General features: G+C 41.7%; 1 long non-coding RNA gene across 6 annotated transcripts in view; it reads right to left on the bottom strand.

Annotated features, from left to right (window-relative positions):
* Positions 1-1,987: 1,987 nt before the first annotated feature.
* Positions 1,988-21,065, bottom strand: part of LOC117960709 — an 80,531-nt gene continuing 61,453 nt past the window's right edge. For 3 of the 6 annotated variants that reach the window (XR_004660208.1, XR_004660210.1, XR_004660213.1), the window contains exon 4: positions 1,988-2,347. This is a non-coding gene — a long non-coding RNA (uncharacterized LOC117960709). Of the gene's footprint in view, positions 2,348-7,446; positions 8,139-17,198; positions 17,935-18,166; positions 18,232-21,065 lie in introns of those variants that run through there. The other 3 variants (XR_004660209.1, XR_004660211.1, XR_004660214.1) reach the window with 3 other exon arrangements.

The following is a 21,065-nucleotide window of genomic DNA, read 5'->3' as shown; positions in this document are numbered from 1 at the left end:
TGTGCGCCTGTATGGACACAGGAGACAGGACAGGCTGCTCATTAGAGCCTGGCACAATTTGATACATTTAAACGCATTTGTTTTTAACCTGAAAATCTCTCTCTCTCTCTCTCTCTCTTTTTTTTTTTTTTTTATGTAGCGCCAGCTTTGTTTATGGAACTACATTGTTCTTTTTACGGAAATGATCATTTAGGTTGAGCTAAAACATTTTCTATCCCCATCTGCCAAACTAAGAGCGCGGTCCTACTGTCTAAATGGCTCCTTATTCAGAGGAAACCACCCAAATATTTCATATGACGTGAGTCATAGAGGCATTTAAAAAATGAAGGAGCACTTTTCTGTAAGGCAATATAGTCTTTGTCAAAATAATCCAAAATGATCGAAAAAAGAATCGCACTGCGCGTGGTTGCTGCAAACCACAGCTTGGCTGACATATTTATGTTTTTAGTTTTTTTTTTTAATTCAGCGCGCCATTTTTTCAGCTCTTGGCTCAATCAAGCGCAATTTCAGAGTAAATTCACATGAATATAATCGCTTCGGACAAAATTTAAACAGTGTGTGTGGGTGTGTGTGTGTCTGCTATGACGTGAAGTGGGCCCTCACATATCAGATCCTTCTTCCAGACGCTCGTGCTGTGCGTTGAGGGCCAGCTGTGGGGCCCTTTGGTGACCCGCTTATCTAAACTTAAGCTGCTCCGGTCCGTCCAGAGGCCAAACTCTCCGTAAATCATCACCACAGCTCCTGGACAGTTGGATTATTTCTTAAATATTCACGACCGAGCCAGTTTGGACATCTTGGACCTAAGCCCCGCTCCATGAAACATTTACGTGCAACGTGAAATGATTATCCGTCACTGAAAAGAGTAGTCGGTCCTATCAAGTGACCCCACTGACCCAAAACCTCTAATCTGCAATTAGTAGGTATAATTACGTCCGCTGACACCACTAATGTGGATAGAGGCTGGGGGGGGTATTAGTGCTGAAAAGTCAATAATTGATCTCGCAAAAATCTCTAAAGTTGGGAGAAGTGGATGTGTGTGGATAGTTTGTGACCATGTTATCTTTCTAGTTTTATTTTTCAAAGAGCTTCCCATAATGCCTGTCCGAAGGTGGCACCTGTAGGCCGGGCAGGGCCTGTCACAAAACGACGTCAGGACTAACTTGATCCGTCCGGTTTCACAAATTACCTCTGAAACTGATCCTTGAAACGAGAGAATGAAGCCCACACAATTCCCTTGGCCTTAAGCGATAAATATACAAGACTAATGAGCAATTACTATACAATCACCCTTCAAAAAGCTTACATAATAATATATTAAACGTCGGAGCCTCGGATTCCGTTTCTTTCTTTATTATTAATAACGAGGGAGGGGCCTTTGCAGCCATGATGTGCTCTGATGATTATGTTTTCCAAACGCAGCAATTTTCCAATTCGCCTTCGGGAACAGTCAGCACTTATTGACTCGGACTGACTAAGTAGCTAATCATTTTAGTTAAATGTTCCTTTTTACTGTTATGGATTTGGATTTATTTATAATTTAGTTTTTTGAAGGAGATGGGGGGTTCAAATGTACGATTATACGCACAGACACTCACATAGTGAGCTTAAACGCCTCATATATCGGCCTGCTGCGTTCATTGACACACCTCGTTCGCGTTAAAGCCTAAACTCTTGACCTAATCGCGTAAGACAAAATACAAATAAATATTTTGTTTAAAAGAAACAAAAATCAAATGATGGCAGTAGCCTACTATGTAAATAATATATATAGAGCTTAATTTGAATCCAGTATTTAGCCCATGTTGCTGTCCCTGCGCTAATGAGCCTGCTAAGTGTCCCTTTTTATCCTCCATCACAATTAATGAATTCAGAGCAGGGTTACAACTTGTAGACACACACACACACACACACACACACACACACACACACACACACACACACACACACACACACACACACACACACACACACACACACACACACACACACACTCAGAGCTTGGCACCAACATGTGATTGTTAATAGATGAACGAAGCCAAGAGCCACATTACAAGCTTCTCTGACAGACACACGCAGTTTCACTCAGCAGGCCTTGGTGCTCCATGTTCTCTGAGGTCAGCACACAGACAACGTATGATCAAGAGATGTCGCAGACCTACAAGTGACAAATGGCCATTTCACGTTGAAATATTCATCGAGAGCTGCGGTTTCCAAACACTAAACGTTTTTCCACCTGCACAGACGCCTCTTTCTCCTTCTGCTGGCCCTCGGCCTCTGTCCCATGATGCCCTGCGAAGACACCTCCAGCATCTGCCCCGAACTCGGCCCACGGCTCCGTTTGAGAAGCCTAAAAAACTTTTCTCCTCTTATATTATTTCATTGCAACCGTGAACATGTCTTTCCAAGGCATGAATATTCTGATGACCTGCTAGCCCATAGATTCCTAAGGTTTATTTTCTTTAATGATAGGGGGGGATTTGGACTGTAACGTGATGCAGTTGCATTTGCATATAAGTGTTTCCCACATATGCACCAACTCTGAAGGGAGCAATTGTGGACCCCCTGTCCTCTGGAGTTCCAAACTCCCAACATTTTTTAGGTTGTATCTGCAACCAGCATTCCCCTCAGTGCACTAATGTGTAACATATGGCGGACTGTACACCTGATAAAATACCTCAGGGGCCCTGCAGTTTGGAAAATCCTCAATTCGCTCCCTAAATAAAACAAACAATGGCCTCACTAAATATATCACATGTGCCCGTTGAGCTATTTTGTGTCTCTTGACCTGCGAGTCCCCTCCCACATCATCAGCTCTGATACGGGTCTATCCGCTTGCTGGCCGGTGCCTTGGCTCAACCAGCAGGTACTTTTAAAAATAATACCATAGATTTATAGAAGCTCCTGTTTTTACCTGCTGCAGGCTACATATGTTGGAGGAATACATTGCTCTGTTGAAACCCACATGAAGGCTACTAGTTCTGCTGTCTATGTTGTGTGTCGCTCCATATATGATCCCATCCAATGACATCAGCTTACATCAAAAACGGGAGTCTTAGTCCACGTCTCTGGTGGTGTGTGGGTTATTGAACAGACAGGTGAAATTGTGGGCACCTGTTCTTCTGTCCCTGCTTTGCACCCTTGTGAGCTTCGCTGTGTCTCCCCCTCTTGGTAGCCGGGAGGGTGAAAAATCGAAAAAACATGAAATATCAAGTTTCTGTTGGCTGAGTCCAAAGGCAGTTGAGTGCTTAGAGTCTGGAAAGTGAGGCAGCATAAAATACTAGTGGTGGACTTCTAGGACAGGGAGTGTGCCCTTGGATGGTAGATGGTGCATTGCTTTCTCTTATTCAAGGAGTCAATGAGCCTGAGACATACAGTTTATTTAAAATGTCTAATGTTTAAGATCTTAGGATATTTTCCTCAAAGGTTTTATAATAGGTTGGTGTTGACTAAGTGAAACATAAACCCTACACCAGTGAATCATATTTATTATAGCACATCTTTTTAATTATTTTGTTCTTCCAGTGCTTGTGATAAGTTTCACACATGATTTTGTATAAAATGTATTGCTGTATGTTTAAGGACAAGAATGGCCAATGAACCATACCATAGCATTTATAGTATATCTGGCAATGCCACACTATATGTGGATCGTTAGAATACACAAAACACACATAACAAAACATAAAAAAACACATTTACACAAACAATGACAAAAGATGTAATTGCCATACACTTATTGCATGAAGTTACAAAAGAATTGCCTGACATTAGTACATAGTAAGTGGTGCTATTTTGCAATTTTAACTTTCCTAAAATAGGACATATGTTCATACATGTATTTTGGGTTTCTAGAACATATTTACATGTACACACAGACATTTACATATATACCTGTATTCACCCTCTCTCTGACATGCTCCGTTTTTGCACCTGTCTCTTTAAGCACTCCCCTAAATAAAACGGTTATTTCTTTGTAGACTGAGTATTTTGCCACTTCCACAGTTTTTATATGACACCTCAATCTGCTTTTTAATAAAAAAACTACAAGGAAATCTCATTTTCTACAATATAGGCCCTTTAAACAATTGTCTTTATTAATAATCAACGAGGGAGCAATGAGATTGTGGATAGTAGAAATAATTTTCAAAATATACATTTTCATTCACTATGTTAAGACTCAGACTACAAAGTGCATATTTATGTAAGGCTTTAAATCTAGCTATTTAAAATTATTTTCTATTTTCAAATAATAAAACAATGGCCCTGTATAAACCTGAGTGACAAGTAACCCTGACCAGAACCTTTCATTCTCTGTGAAGCCTAATTTACAAACAAACAACATTCATAACACACGAGCAGGCCTTTTATGATATGACATGATAATTCATGAAGTTTTAACTTGTCCACAGCTTCACGCAGCGTCTCCATGAATGCTGACCCAACTCTTACGCCAACTCTTATTAGCTTTTCATATAACACTCGAGATATTTGTGGCGTTGATGCAAAGCTGTGCCAATTCTCTGGTAAGTGCTGTCATAATACAATCCTCCCCCTGCACAACAGGCGCTGGGAGTTGGTTTCCACATGACTAATATTCACAAACAATATTTTAAGTGGGGGTTGCGTGGGCATCTCTTGTGTGTGTGTGCATATGCATTTGCGGGTATCTCTGCATTCTCTGCTCTTTCTAGCAAAAAAAAAAAATGCTGTTTGACAAACTAGTCTGTGGGTTTGTTTAAAAAAAATCGGACGCCCTGGGTTGAGGCGTCAAACACTTTGATTGTATGTTCAGCACAAGCACCGAAAAAAAGAAGTGGTTTTGTCTCATGAGCCTATATATGGGCTGAAGGCTGCAGCTCCAGCAGAGATGAAGTTGGATACAAAACATGAAGGTAATATACAGTGCATGAGGTTGGAAGAAGTAAGAAAAGGATTATGTGTGTTTCTTCTTTCCTTTGGCGGCAGATGTTCTTAACTTTTCCTTCATATAAGTAGTGCAGCCACGTGTTCAAAACGTGTGATGATGGGTCTGACATCCAAACACAGCAAAGTAGGAAGAGAAGAAAAAGTTGTTCAGTTATTTTTTTCCGAGTATAAACATGGGCTCTCAATATGGCTGCAGAGAGTTGGAGCATTTGCTTGACAGCGGTGTAAATGATTGGTAGTAGTAATTCAGGTTGTGACATCTATTACGGGCCAGTGAACACCTTAACACCTCCACAGAGAAACTAACCCAAATTATACTTGCTAATCATTCACTCTCATTCACTCATGATGTTCTTCCTCCACACGGCAGAGCTTAGCCATTGAAGGAGAGTGATGCTAACATTGTCTAACGATCTCAATTGGAGTTTCCGAGAGCGGCCTTCCTAATTAATAACAAGCATAACTTCCTGTGGAGGGTTTATGTAAGCTTAAGGTGAAATAATTACTCCTCATGCAGCCGCTGCAGCACCCCTTCTCGTACACAGAGGCACTTTGAAGTTGGACCGGCAATGGTTGTGAACTCTCCATTATACATCAGCAGCGGCCTCACTGGAATGTAACTGGTGCTAAGGCTCAGTGGCTAAAGTGCTGTGTACCATATCAGTGGATGCAGTGTGAACATACGAACTCTGAATGCATGTAAGGAACAGAAATGACTGGCAGGTAACTTTGATGGTGTGTGATGATCTGCACTGGTGTGCATCACTTTCTCAGATTAATGATTCGGGATCATAAAACAGCAGTAAGAAGAAACAGAGTGTCGAAAATATAAACGAGGTAATGGTAATAAATGTCTTTTCAAGTCCAATTGCTGCAAGAGCCAAAGCCACCGCACATCGTCTTGTTGTAGCTTTTGTCCTCCCCCCGCTCCTCCACGGGCAGTCCTATGTGTTTATAAGCGAGGTATAATGGCAGCACGGTGTGTGAGTGCTGCAGGTTATTTTGTATTTCGAGGTGAGGACATGGCAAATCAGACCACTTCACACATGAAAGGCAGTAGTAGGTCCATTTAATTCTCTGTGCCTCTCTTACCCTGGATCTCACTGTCCTTTTACGGGGACTCCAGAGGCTAGTTAAAAGGTGTCTGATTCTCACCATGAATCTAATTAGATCTCTGACTGAGGTCTTAACATCTCCTTTGAAAAAAAAGAAAAAGAAAAAAAGAAAAGCATGGAGGAACAAGGCGCTTAAGCCCCTACCCCTCGCCTCCACTGCACCTTGGCCCGAGCCGTCCCCTGCTCCCTCCTTTCCTGGAGAAAAACAAAGTCCTGCAGGCTAATGAAGTTCGTAATTAAGGAGATTCTGTCAGGCTGAATCAGTAATTAGGACGTGGTCTCTCAGGGGTGTTAATGGTGGTCAGAGGGAGCACAGGCTGCATGTATGGCCAAAGAGAGCACCCTTTCATACCTCACCAGGAAAGGAAAGGAAAAGAGGAGGGCCTGTTTTTTCTCTTCTTTTTTCCTCTCCGATCTGTTTTCTTTCAGAGAGAGGGTACATCTTGTTGATGTTGCACTTATAGCATTTATGTTAAATATTTGCAATGTCATTTAAGATCAGAAACAAATGCTGGTAGAACTGTAGATGTCTTTCTTGCTTATTGCTTCCAGATGATCGGGTTTGTATATGGGAAAACATTACTGCATCTGTTACCCGACTAATTTGCTATAGATTTCCTGATGTGTTGTGAAATCAGATATAATATGAGGGAAATGGCTGTGGGACAAGACCACGCTCTGTTCTCAGTGAAGACATCTCCGTTCTAATTATCACATTAACTTCAGATTGGTTGACTGTGCTGCTGATAAAGAAAGTTCACCTGGCCTCAATTAACTATATTTATCTCAGATTATCCCTCCATGAGATTTCTGCTCTGGCAAAAAGATTAGCGTTATTAAGAGTCACATATGCAGGATGAATACATTTTCAGACAAAGTGACATCTCTTAAGGATGACAAATTAAATCAATGAAATGGGAATCAAAAGGAAGTAGCTGGGCGTTCTTGGGATTCTCCGGTTCTTTTTGTTGTTGTGCTGTAATATCACAGTTTACATCCACTGATACGCTCTTTTCATTTGGACAACAAATTGAAAATGAAATATGATAATTGTTTAACTCTTATCTAAAGTTATCTAGAATTTAATTTGTTCACCAAAACATGGTAGAACAGTGGTGAGATTAACTTGAATTTGCAATTTGGATTTGTGAATATGAAAATGTACAGCTGCTGTATTCAGACACTAAGATGGAGCACATTATTACCCCTAAATAATCACACACACGCACGGATACACACCCACGCACACACCCACGCACGCACGCACGCACACACACACCCACCCACACACACACACACACACACACACACACACACAGTAGATAGGAGCAGATAAGGGTGCTTTCAAACTGATGTCTTTGACAGATACAGTAGAAAAAGCCCCTTCAGAGGTAGATCTCTTTGATCCCAGGTTAACCTCGACATTCTCTAAAATCATTGACACTGTTTAGACTGGGAAGTGTCCTGCTGCGAGGCACAACACCTGGGCTTTGAACCCGTGACCTCACATCTGAGTGCTCTCGCTGAAGCCCTCGCTGCCTCCCGGTCAGCTGGAGGATCAGCGCAGACAGACAGGCCCAAAACTCTTCATTTCCTGTTTCTCCTCCAACCAACCCTTCCCAAACTACAAAACAAAAATACAAAAAAAGCTACCTGTCTTTCAGGTAATATAATCAACATAAACAAGGAATGGCCTTTATGAGGACAAGTTTTGTAAGAAAAGGGCCAGAAGGTAAATAGAGAACATGAGGGGCGATTTTGGTCATGCTCAATGTATAGATGTGGTCATTCAAAATATTGTTCTTTGTATTTGAACTTAAGTGAGGAGATTTTAAAGCAATACGTTTCTTTATAATGTTTCCCTTTTATTGCCATTTAATGTTTTCATAGGAACACTCCCGCGGACACTAGACAGATCTGAGCTGCAGACTCATTACAAGTTAAGTACAACAGGTGTTTGTCAGCTTCAGATAGACCTACGTGGACGAGTCCTTTTCATGTTGGCTACTTCCTCACACATTAGTCTTCAGCCAAATTTGCCCTGCCCATCCCTCATCGTCCAACCTGACCTCTCTCCCCTCCTCGCTGCAGGCAGGGCTAGAGATAAAAAAAAGCTGCAGAACGGCTTGAGGAATCCTAAATATTAGTGGTTGTAAATCAACCCCCAGTGGCCTATGAATAGCAATTATCTTTTTGGCACTAATAAATCCCCCCCAGTCACAGATAAGATGGTTTCCCTTCCTAACCTGCAGTAAAAACAGCTAAGTATTGTGCAAGCAAAAATGGGAGGGGTGCAGCAAATAAATGAGGGCTCTTTAGCTGTGGATTACACTCACAGTCATAAGAGAAAACATGTAGTTCTTTTAGCTGGTGGTGCGCAGTATATCATGTATGAAGTGAGAGGGAAACGGTGCATGATCACAGGACTCGGGGAACTCAGATGATACCACGGAGCAGGCTAGAGTTATATCAGCCTTATCAATACCTGCTTAACATGATTCACTTCAGTGCACAGTGACTTTCGGCTGGTAGAAGTGCTGAGATTTCTTGAAAATGTCACTGGAAGGGGGAGTGGAGGCAACGCGGTGAATGATAGCGAGGCTATACTGATCTGATAGGAATATTCTTTGATTTTGATCTATAACAGGTCAACATGGCCGAGGTTTAGCTATTGTAAAGCGCTCCTCTCAACCGATTAAACTGACCTTCCTTCAACCAGAACCACAAACTAACTTCCTGCCTCCTCTGCTTGGTGTTACCTCTGAGAATAAGGCCACTGCACCTCTGCATACCACTGGGATTTGCGAGGCTTTATGGTCATCATCTATATAGGCGAAAAACACAGCAATCAGCAGCGGTGGGACTTTTTTTCTCTTCATAAGGTGACTGAACCCTTATTCCATGTAAAGACTTAAGTTAACCTCATTAAGCTCGCTCACACACAAGATACATAATTATCCCTGAGAGGATAGCCAGTGCTAATACAAATTAGAAAGATAATTAAGCTACTGAGACTGGCCATTGCATCTCCCAGAGCATTGGACCCGTAGAACCATTATGGGGAATTAGAGCATTTGTTTACAGTCACAACAACAGCCTTTTACCAGTGGCCAGTGTTTATCAAAAGCATAACCTGGGTTAACTTTACTGTGCTTTTTTAGTCACCTGTGATACCTCAGTTTGGGAACATACCTTGCACAGGAGTTTAGTTATAACTGCACAAGAGACATACAATAATGTGAATTCCTTTCTTTCCAGGAAGTCTTCACAACAGCCTTGCTGAAAACACAGACCCTTGAGTCAGTTTGAGAAAAGTGCCTTTGGGCGCTTGTGTAAATCAGTCTAAATGACAATTCACCTATTTAGTGTGCAATGTATCTGATCTTCTCTGTAATAAGGCAGGCTAGTGCCCTGAGAAGTCTTACGGCTACATCAAAGATGCCTTCAATGCCTCCTCAAGCTAGAGGAAACAATTCTTTCCTTGCCTTTGCAAACGCTTAGTCAAACAAGAACAATAAATCTGGCCGATTTCTGCATTCCTCTTTAGATCTTATGATACCTGAACAGCTCCAGTCTGTGCACAACAAACATACATGTGTGCTGCTCAGTTTGGTCTCTCTGCAGCGTCATGATTAAATCAGGGCTGGAGTTTTTTTTTTGGTGAAAATATGTCAAGAGAAAAAGATAAGTACACACAGCTGGATGCATTTTAGAGTGCAATTCCCTTTTGTCATAGGAAGAGCACACGCTTGTGGAAGGCCTAAATGAAAATGCTGTTGCAATTGAGTGCATCATAGCAATTGGATGGGAATTGTTGCACAGACTTCATATGCTTTAAAAATGCAGCAATACAGCTTGTGATGTTGAAAAAGTTTTGGGCCGTGTACAGAGGAGAGTTTTCTTTTTTTCTTTGCCTTCATAGTGAGAGGAGTAACGAAGGAGAGGAACATGCTGCTGGTTGTGTGTGCCAGCTCTGCCTCCTGTGGTTTCACGCATAACAACCTTGCACAGCTCTGAGTAAAGCATTGATTTAAGAGGGTACTTCTTCTTTCCACAGCTTTAGCAAAACAAGCCCCTATGTTTGGATAGACCCGGTAAGCAGCTCACTGACCTGAGCAATGGGTCAGATTGAGTTAGACCCCCCCCAACCTTCACCCCTCCCTCCCTTCTTCCCTGCCGGCCCAGTGCAGAATGAGGAAAGGGAAAGTGCTCTTCAGGGCAGGAGGGCCTGCCAGCCAGGTCAGGGGAGTTGCTCAGGAAAACAGGAAACTGACAAGAGAGACAAATGATAGGTCTCACCCAAGCATTTTGCCACAAAGGTTGATCATCCATAATTGCTGCAAGAGTCATACTTAAAAGGGTCTTTAAATGATACGTCTTGCGAGATTTAATTTTAAAATGGAGTAGCTTTCCTCGAGCAATTACCACATTGCCTCTGTATATTCGCCATAACTAATGTTCCACTGTTTATCACAGATAGGTTATCACTTTGTTTAGAGCGACTGGCCACCCAGGTAAATCTGTCACCGCTGCAGCCAGTCTGGGAAAAACCTGGGAAATTAACTTGTAAAGCTGCTCTTAAAGTTTGTCATAAACACAGCAAACCATCCATTTTAGTAATCCACAATAAAAAGAAACATTAACTTTGAGTGTTTTTTTTTTTACAAAATCACAAAGCACACAGTGTGACATGGCAACAGTTCGAACTGGTATTATCTATTGACTCTGCTGTGAGACTGTCCACAATAAGTTAGTAACATATTTTCTCTGGTCAAGCTGGAGGGAAGATTGTGTTTGTGTGTGTGTGTGTGTGTGTGTGTGTGTGTGTGTGTGTGTGTGTGTGTGTGTGTGTGTGTGTGTGTGTGTGTGTGTGTGTGTGTGTGTGTGTGTGTGTGTGTGTGTGTGTGTTTGTAAGTAAGGGGAGGTGGGTTCAGAGTAGAGAAGCTGCTTTTGGCCAGAGGCAAAGATAAGCGAAGGGGAGTGGAGGTGGTGGGGGGCACACAATGGATTGAGCCAGGCAATCAGTGAGCGATCTGGGGCGGTGTTTAGTGGTGCTGTAAGATCTGCTAAACTAGCCCTAATTTCCCCTGTTGTAGGAGATGTGTGAGCCGAGGTGGAAAGGGGCAAGAGGAGGGGAAGCCTTTGGTCTGTCAGAGTGGAGTTAATCTGAACCTGGGGCAGCACGTTCACTTTTGATGGAGGCCAGAGATAGGACGTCGAGGCAGAGGAGGAGGAGGACTGGGAGTATGAAAGATCTACCACACCTGCGAGGGGCTGCCGAAAGTTACAACTCACTCAAAGAGGCCTTTCTACTGCGGCTCCATTTGTCAAGGCTGATGGGGGCAATCACAGTGAGAGCTTCCCTCCATTTCTGTTTTTACTGGTGGCTCATCGTATGCACTCACAGCCATGGGATAAAGATTACATTGATTTGTCTTTTCACCAGTGAATCTTTTCCAAATGCAAATAAATTGCTTTTTTTTTTTTAAAGCAGCTGTGCATGAAGTCGCATCGAGATCTGAACACTCCAGCCCTTGTCTTTTTTATTACACTTTCACAACAAAACAAATGTAACACACCAGACAAAAAAAAACAACTAAGCAAATAAAAAATGTCTCCACCACTCCATATTTGATTCACTGTGGCCCCTTTTTTGGTTTGGAGAGGTGTCTGTGTACAAAATCCCCCATAATCCTCTTGAAGAGAAATATGAAGCACCACCCCTTTAGGTTTGCACTCTTTGGCCCTGCGTCTTCCTTTCACGCAGTATAAGATTCATCTTTGCCATCCAGAGCTTTCGTTGAACTCATAAAGCCCAAATGATTAAAGTCTTTGCTTTCTTGCACCATAAAACACTGAGATCCAGAGCAGTCGGCTATGTCTCCACAAACCACGATATCATAAATAATAATCATAAGCAATGATTTACTGCTGCAAGGATTTAACACAGAATTTAATCAGTTATGAAATGCTGTCTAAATCAATAATTGTGGAAGATACATGTTGGTGGTGTTTTAGCATTAAGACGGTTCTTTATTAAAGTCGGGAACTAGCCAGTTTGTAAATGCATAATGGCTCGGTTCCGCTGGATGTGGGGAGTGGTTGCAAAATGCAGGTTCCCAATAAAGATGGGAGGAGAGCATTAATCCCCCTCTCTCTGTTTCATCTGGCCTTTTTGCTCTTTGCCACGGTAATGCTCTCGCCTCAGCTGGCAGCTCAAACTGTGCCGGGAGCACAGCACATCTGGATCCAAGGCTGAGGGAGGGATAGTGTGTGTGAGTGTTATAAAAAAGAGAACTTGTGTGTGTTGGGCAGGTGGGCAGCACTACATGTACGGGCATATCCTCTGAACTATGAGGAAAATGCCCTCTGTGTCCCAACATGACAAGGTGAATTCCCAGGAAGAAGTAGCTGCTCATAAACAAAAACATCCTGAGGAGCAAAGAATCCACCGAGACTTTAGTATCAATGTAAGTCAAAGAACTTCTATTCTGTGAGACAACAAATCTGTAAATGATCATCCAGAGAAGGGGAATACGTATCTCTCTTCCTGAAAACAAGGCAAGCTCCCAGTAAGAAAACGAAACTGATTGTGTTCTACATGCATTTTTTTTTTTTTTCATGAGTCATGTTTATTGGGCACTTCATGCTAACATACTGAGATGTTTTACAAGTGAAACATGCTTGCTTTGACATCCCTGCTAGACACATTAGCCTTCAGGATCTGTGACGCTGCAAAGTGCTCCCGCTTCTCGAGACCACCAAACTCACATGTGGAATATTTTTGTGGAAGTGTGGTTTGGATTTTCATGCTTTTGAATTTCACTTGCAAATCAATTTCCATCTGTGCTTTGTAACTGCTTGGACTAAGAATTTTGGGTGATGCGTTATGTGTGTGTGAGTGGTGAGCCGTACCAGAAATTCAAGTTCTTTTCTCTCAGCTATCCTATTGAGACTCTATTCAAATATAGACAGGAGAATTGCTCGTGCCATATATAAACAAGCGAAATCATTGCGTTTGACAAGGGAACTAAAAGAGGCTTGTAAATGCACATTTCTGGTGTTAGCAACGGCTTGAGGCTCTTGTTGAACAGATGCAAGGGAAAATGTAGGACAGAATTCCTGGCAAAGCTAACAGGTCAGAGGACTATCCGCTTTACAATAGCAGAGTGTTGTGAACAGAAAGTTAACCAGCAGCTCGTAGATCACATTTCACGCTCTGGGCTGATTAAGATTTCTTTAAAGAATGTCAACAGCATCTGAACATAACCAAAGGTTGGGGATAGATCGGTCTCAACCTTTCACACTAAACCTGTAGAAGTATGAACGCTCATTGCACTGCACTTTAGCAGCATGTGGCCAACAGCAGTCGTACACAAGAGAGTCTTGCGGTGAAAAATAATGGACACATCTTTGCAACGTCTAGTCCTTCACACCTGCAAGCCATGTCTTTAGTTAGACAAACTGGATTGAGCAGCGGCCCTAGCAAGAAACAACAGCCAGCTCATCATTGCTTTTGTCAATGTTTTTGAGAGAGGCAGTATTTCATAGTGATTGTGAACAGCTAACTGGTGATGCTGGGTGTGAGAAAGTGTTGCTGTTGCATGGAGGGCAGACCAATTGTGTGTACAGCACCATCGCTGCAGGGATTAGTGGTGCCATTAAGTGGCGATGAGTTGCGGTGGGGGGCCGCATCCCCTGCTCCCTCATTAAATCGCCAGCAGCTGCCCTTTATCACAGCTCTGCTCCTCCACCATACTGTACCGTCAGCACCCCCTCAGCACCCATGGTGCCAGTCTAGAACCCTTGACCTTCATCACATCTCTTTTGGTAGCTTTAAGAAAGTTTAATTGCAGACTATTGTGAGGCTCACAGTGATTTTGTGTTTTGGCTTGCATGCATATACACCTTTTTTCTTGTATTTCTTCATACACTTTTTGCACGTTTTGATCACACAGCAGGAGATGTGGGTTAGGAGAGGAATGAGGTGTTATGAAGTGATTATTAAAACAGAGAAAACTGAGGTGTAGATGTTGCAAAAACAGTTGATTATCAGTAAAATGGTCAAACTATTTTCCACACTTAATATATTTGTAGATACTGTACAATGTCTGCAATTTTGTTATTCTCTATGTTTCCTGTTACACATAATTTATTTAGTCTGGGATGTTACCTATCAGGCTGCAGATTATGTGTGAACATGGAGAGTTGGGATTGATTGGTTCTGTTCACACAACACTCTCATAGCTCTTTAATCCATTACAAATATCAATCCATCAACTTCTGTTTTAAGTGCAACTGTATCTATGCAAAGAGATCACAAAGGGATCCGTAAATGTTCCAAAGATCCAAACGTCTTTTGAACAGAGGAGAGAGAGGTGTGTTCAAACACCACCCAGAATGCCGTGCCCGAGGCTGTGACTGCGGGACAGAGACTGGCTTGCTCTGTAGACAGGGGGGGGAAATAGTAGGTGGGACAGGCAGTAATGACAAGCTCTAAATGTCTTCCCGTAAACACCTACTTTTGTGAAGTTTGTCATCATTTCCTTAAGGCATAATTCATTCCAAGAACAATCAGGCCATGAATTTCATTTGACTTATTTTAGAATTATTTGAACATGATAATTAATTTCAGTAGTAAGAGTTAGTGCAGAGTACAGCAGCCCTGCCCCAGTCTCGGCCCCTGAGGCAAGGGAGCCGAGGTAAGGTCTCCGAAATACAATCATACACACATGGATTTGGGGAAAACGTAAACGCAAGCAGTTACAGGTGCTAAATATCCTGTCGGATTTCACAAATGTAAAAGCTTGAACATCACGCCCAGAGTGCCTGCAGGGCACGCATGCATACATGTACACACACACACACACACACACACACACACACACACACACACACACACACACACACACACACACACACACACACACACACACACACACTTTTCAGAAGTTATTTAGTTTTCAATATTAAGTAATTCAGTTGTATATTCTTTTCACCCCTTTAGTTCGATAATTTACCACATCTTAAAACAAACAATGTCCCTGATACGCCTTATGAAAATACAATATGTAATCTATGGAAAAAAACCGAAATTTGTAACCTATGTCAATTCCTGATATCTATGAGTCTAATTTCAAGGTAATTAAGATGATCTCTTTCCTATTTATTTTTTCAATTTACGTGCTTTTTCAGTAATATCTTTTTCCAGACATGGAAATAGTTAAATCAAATTTGCATCCCTTCAATTGGGTATATCACAAACCTGATTGCATCTGCAAATCCACCTATTTTCTAGGTTTCGACTTTAGTCATGCTTTGTGTAATTCCACGGCCAAGGACGACGATGACAACGACCTTCGAGACAACAGAATAACATCAACATTGGCTGAAATAATCATCATAATCATTCACAGTGTTAAAGTTTCTATTGCGATTTTTTCATTATAGTGGAACAGAGATTGTAAAGATGATTGCTGCCACTCAGCCCCTCCAATTTGTCATTGAGTGCGATGCTATTACCTGGAGAGCCGTTGTTGATAAAAGAGAATAACAGCCATAATGGAGATCTCTATCCAAGGTTACATATCTGATCGAGGGGCTTTAAAGATCAAACCGTCAGTCAAACATTTGGAATTCCTCACAGAGTTTCTTTTGATGTCATGTGCCGCGTCTTCAAAGGTGTTGTCTTCATACCACCATGAAGATGTAAACATTATTACTGGTAATCTATTTGGTCATATTCTGTTTGCTTTCAGGGCTAAGGCAATATCGATTTTATGCAGAATAGCCAAAAGAAAGGCTTGGATCAGGTAGCATTCGTAACATTGTTTAAAAGGTGGAAATGTATCAAATGTCTAAGATTAACAAGGTGTATCTGCAAAGCTAAATGTCACTTGATTCACTCAAACTTTTATAGGGAGCAGTTCCAGACTATAAAATAATGTTTTGTATTAGCTTGCAATACTTGTAGTTGTTGTCTTCCATTAAAAAAACTTCTGCAGAAAATCCTGCAGAAGTTTGACACCAACGAATATTTTTTATGATAGATTTTTGACATACCAATGGCAGATTATCATCCAAATAGCCACTTTAACTCACTTTTAAAATATCTAATTTGTGGGCCTTTATTTATTTAAAGATTATTTTTTGGGCTTCTCTGCCTTTAATTTTGTCCCGAGAAACGAACCTTATGCGCCTGCTCTACCACTGAGCCAACCCTGCCACAGAAGGCCTTCATATTGAACAAATGTGAATACAGGACATAAATGGCAATGGTTAAAATTTGGATGGAAATAAGTCTTATCTTTGACTTGGATTGCATCCCCCTGATCCTGTTCAGATGGAAGCTGCTATTATCTAAAGGATGTCTGAAATGTAGAGAGCATTAATAACTGCAACGCATGCTCAATCACTTCCCCGGAAAAATTATAAAATTAGCGGATTATTTCTGAAAGGCAGAAAAACATGCCGCTTATTAAATAATTTCTCCCCCCCTTTCTTCATGCTTTTCATGGGTGGTCAACAGTAATCAGTTTACCGTCTGGCTCTTTCAGGGTGTTAAGACATCCACTTTTCATTTGCACAAACGTTACGATAGTTTCAAGCACCCATTTAAATTAATCCCCCTTAAAGTTTTGTGCGGTCCCTCTAGAAAAAACAACAACCACACTTTTAATCTGAAACCTATGGTGTTTGTTTTGTGGAAAGGGATTTGCCCATAATTCTCATTGCCGACATACCTCCCCCCATTTACAGAAAACATATCTGCACCCTTTTTGAGCACACGCATGGAGACTCACACACACACACACACACACACACACACACACACACACACACACACACACACACACACACACACACACACACACACACACACACACTGTATAATTTATAAAGCCTAAGCTCTTTCAATACTCCAAAATGCCAGATAAACTTTTCTCATTTGCTCCTAATTTGGTCACGCAAGATAATGCCAACATCTGAAGGCTTTTTAAACTGCTTTTTAAAAAGGCATTCCTGAAAGGAGCTGGCACTGGCACCTCTGCACCTTGTCAGCTCCAATAATTATTTCCAATCCGGAGCTAGCCCTTAATGTGCTGATTAATCCAGCCCTCTCCTTGCTGTGAGATGCATTCAGCTCCATTAATTTTGCAAAAAGGCCTCACTCTCTTTTGCTGGGAGCGCTGCAGATGTCAAGGCTGTGGCAGAGAAAGCCATTAGAAGTTAACACCTCCCACTCCCCAGAGACTGGCATGGACTTTCCCCACCCTCACTCTAATGCCAAGCAGCCACATTAAGGACGTCAGCTGCCAGGCCTGGCATTCCCTGAACTTGGACATCACTATCTAAGCACCCTCCCCCCCAGAAAAGACAACAGCCCTAATAAGAGTGGTTTCAAGAAACCAACATAATGCAAAACAAAGCTATTGTACGCTCAGTCTCTCACAAGCAGTGTCAACAACTGGGCTTTCGTTTCTTGGGAACATTTTAGGATTTGTGGAGATCTCGTGTTGTGTGTCGCTGTTCTTATCCAAACTCTCAGCTCAGAGATGTCCCAGCCAGGTTTCAGATCAGTCTCTGTGAAAACGTCCTTTAGAACAACTCGCTCACCAGTGTGTTCGAATTCAAAGCGATTTGAAATCTGTGCTCCAACCTCCTCTCACTCCAGAGCTTTGTGCGGCTCCCCCCTTATGCAGACTGGTTACAAGCTGTCTCAATTGAGGAAATCCCCCCCTTCAACCAGCTTTTATCTGCCGATAGGTAGGTGAATGGTGGAAATTAGGATTCCTGGAGAGACTTGGAATGGAGAGAATAGAAACAAAGACTTCCCCATGTCGGGAACCGATGTCTCTTTTTCCACTGCTTTTCCCTTTCATCCCAAGGGCTCCTGTCAGACAGAAGGAAGGAGAACGAGAGCACATATAATACCTTTTAAGAGGCTGCCAGTTCTCTCCCATGCGATAAGCTCTGCTCAAATCACAATGGACTTTCAGGACCCGGCAGTCACCCCACTGTAGGGCTGAGAACACACTCCAGCATACACATCAACACCAATATGCAGGCCGCATTGAAATATAGCACTGTAGCTAATTAGACATGCAATGTTGGATCCATCTTACACTAAAAGCAGGGTTTCCAGGTGATCACAATTTCTTCCAAATCATCTTAAGGGTCTGACTGTAGCCTTTAAATTCAAGATATAGTAAAGAAACATTTTAAACATTCAGCATTAGTGGTAAAATCATCAGTCTACACCGCAATTCTTAGATTGCCAATATGGATATGTATAGCTCCACTCAACAGTGGAAATACTATGTATACAGTATTCTGTATTCTGTATACAATCCCCACTGCAAAGTGTTCAAAATTCTGTATAAACAGAGGCAGTGTCAAAATCCCAGCTCTTTTGAATGTTAATGAAACGGAGGTGTTAGGATGTCAGAAATCTGTCCAATAATGATAACAGTACAACTCCTGTTTACACTGAGCACGCTTCAGCTCCCCAAACCCAAAGTGCAGCCTCATTTACGTGCTAATGTGGGGAGGCAGATAAAGGACGGAAGAGCGATCACATGCCCTGTCAGAGTCACCCTTTGAACCATCCCTCATGCCGGTGAAGAGGGGGGAAATTAAAGAGCCTCAGCAGGTTTACCACCTTTCAAACCCAACTCACACTCCACTCAAGTCCTAACATTTGTGACAGAGAGAAAAATAACCATGCATTACTACCATAATACATACACACAAGCATCAGGGCAGGAGTTCACTGTTGTGTTTGTGTAGATTTTCTTGGACAATTAATCCAACTGATTGTTTGTATGGAAAAAAATGAGGTCGAGGTTGCTGTAATGTAAATGACAGCGCTAAACACAGTAACGCTTTGTATGACGCATTAGGTATGCACCACTTTAGTAAATGCTTTTTGGGGTCGTTGAGGCTCTCATATTGTTGGACAGCAAGCTAATTTAACTTTTTACAGTTTATCTAAAATTGACCGAAATGAACGTTTAAGAACAATTGTAAAGCACAGACAAGGTCATGTTCAGGAGCAGACCTGCATCTAGTCACATTTGCCTAAAGCTGACAATAGGTCAATGGGAATACATGTAATGTCAAAGGTGTTGCTCATAATCAACTTTTCTCTGTAGTTCCTTGCAGCTCTATGTTGCATTTTAGCGTCTTCACCTCATTGTTTTGGTTTCACTACCCTTTACTTTACTGTTTTGATTGAGTCCCACGGCTCTCATCAGCGGCGTTTCCAGGAGTAGGCAGCTGTTTTAAGCAAAAAAGGACTGTACACTCAAGGGGTGTGCAAAAAAAAAAATCATTTCACATTCATTAATCGAGTCAAGCTCTACCGATTCAAAATCAATTCATAGAATTCCAAAAATCTGTTGTTGTTTTTTGTTTGTTTTGTAATGGTGTGTGTGGGAAAAGTAACTACATTTACAGATGAATCGTTTTTTTAATTGAAAATTGTTTTTGAATCAAAAATCAATTTTGAATTGAATCAAATCGTGACATTTTCTGAATTGTGCACCCCTACAGCAACAGGACAAAGTAAGCAACTTGCTGGTAAACACAGTGGGGCATGTACTGTAGCTGCTCGGTTAAAGGAGACTAAAACAGAACTATGAGGAGAGTAAATATTGGACTTACATTCATCAGGTGCCAGAAAAACAAATTTACATACATACTAAGGTTGCTCTGTATCTGCAGAATGTGTCCAAAACTGTTCACAAACACATTTGCTAACAACTTAAAATGTGTTTATGCGTTTGCAGGTTTAAAGTCATTGTGGACATAGCGATGGCTGAGCTCGGAATACGTTTTTTTTGGAGTTTCCAAACATAATACTTTACTGTCACAAGGCAAGTTGTGTGGAATTGTACATTTCTGTATTAAAGAAGTAACAAATGTGTATTCTGAAAAAGGTTTCCAAAACTGTCAACCACAGAGAATAATACAATTAACAAAGAGGAGGAAACACACTCCCAAGACTTTCTCAGTTGTGGTGCTGTAAGTGATGTAGCCTCTAAAATTAAAGATTTACTGCAGAACACATATAATAGACTATTCTAGTGTCAATGTTTCATCTTCTGACCTCTATGATGCCATTTGCTTCTCTTGAGGCCAGATGAGGTGAGAGATGAAACATTAACAATGCAATACCAAAATGTTTTGACTATTACAGAAAATAACTGTGAATTAAACACTTTGTGACGCTGCCTGGACTCTTCCAGTTGAGTAAACCCCGCCCATCTGGTGCTCTCAGATCCTTAATACAAATGAACTCCTCACACACTTTATGACCCTGATCTGTTTAGGGTTAAAATGAGGTAACAGAGGACTGATGGGGCATGTACGTGATTCCAGCTGCACTGCCTTTTGGCGGAGTAGGAAGTGAATGCAAAAATTCCTCGTGTAGGGTTTAGGTGCGCTGAAGTCTTGAACAAATAGGCCTGGATGTTGTCCATCACCCTGCGCCCCAACCCTCCTGCTAATGAGAACAGCCAGCTAAGCCACATTAGTGGTGCTGCATTAACTGTTGCCACATGCTGCTGAAATCTAAAGTAGCACACCTGTAATTATTCCTCCGTTTGTTAATATTTCACATGCAGGTTTAAGGTTGACGTTACTGAGTCTAAAAGGTTGGCGTGGGCCTGTGGTCACAGTTTAATACTTCTGTTCAGTTTTCCTTCTCACCTACTTATAGTTTTACAGACATTGACTGCTTTAACGTATAGCTGGTTGTGTAGTGTGTTCACATTACTCATAATAACACCTACATTAAAACACACTGAGTAACTCAGAGGTCATTTCATGGTGTAATCATTTTCCATTTGTCTGATTTTGTTCATGTAAAAAGAAAATATCCAACTGATTGAACATGACTGTTACAGTCAAGCCATTTAATGTTCATCCAACCATGCATGCTTGCTACGATCGGCGTATTATGAAACAATGTGGCTTTGGTAACATGGCTACTTTCCTGACTCAAACGGAAACTTCCCACAT

The sequence above is a fragment of the Etheostoma cragini genome, chromosome 17 (genome assembly GCF_013103735.1).
Source record: "Etheostoma cragini isolate CJK2018 chromosome 17, CSU_Ecrag_1.0, whole genome shotgun sequence".
Lineage (NCBI taxonomy): Eukaryota > Metazoa > Chordata > Actinopteri > Perciformes > Percidae > Etheostoma > Etheostoma cragini.
This window is presented reverse-complemented; position numbering and strand designations above follow the sequence as displayed.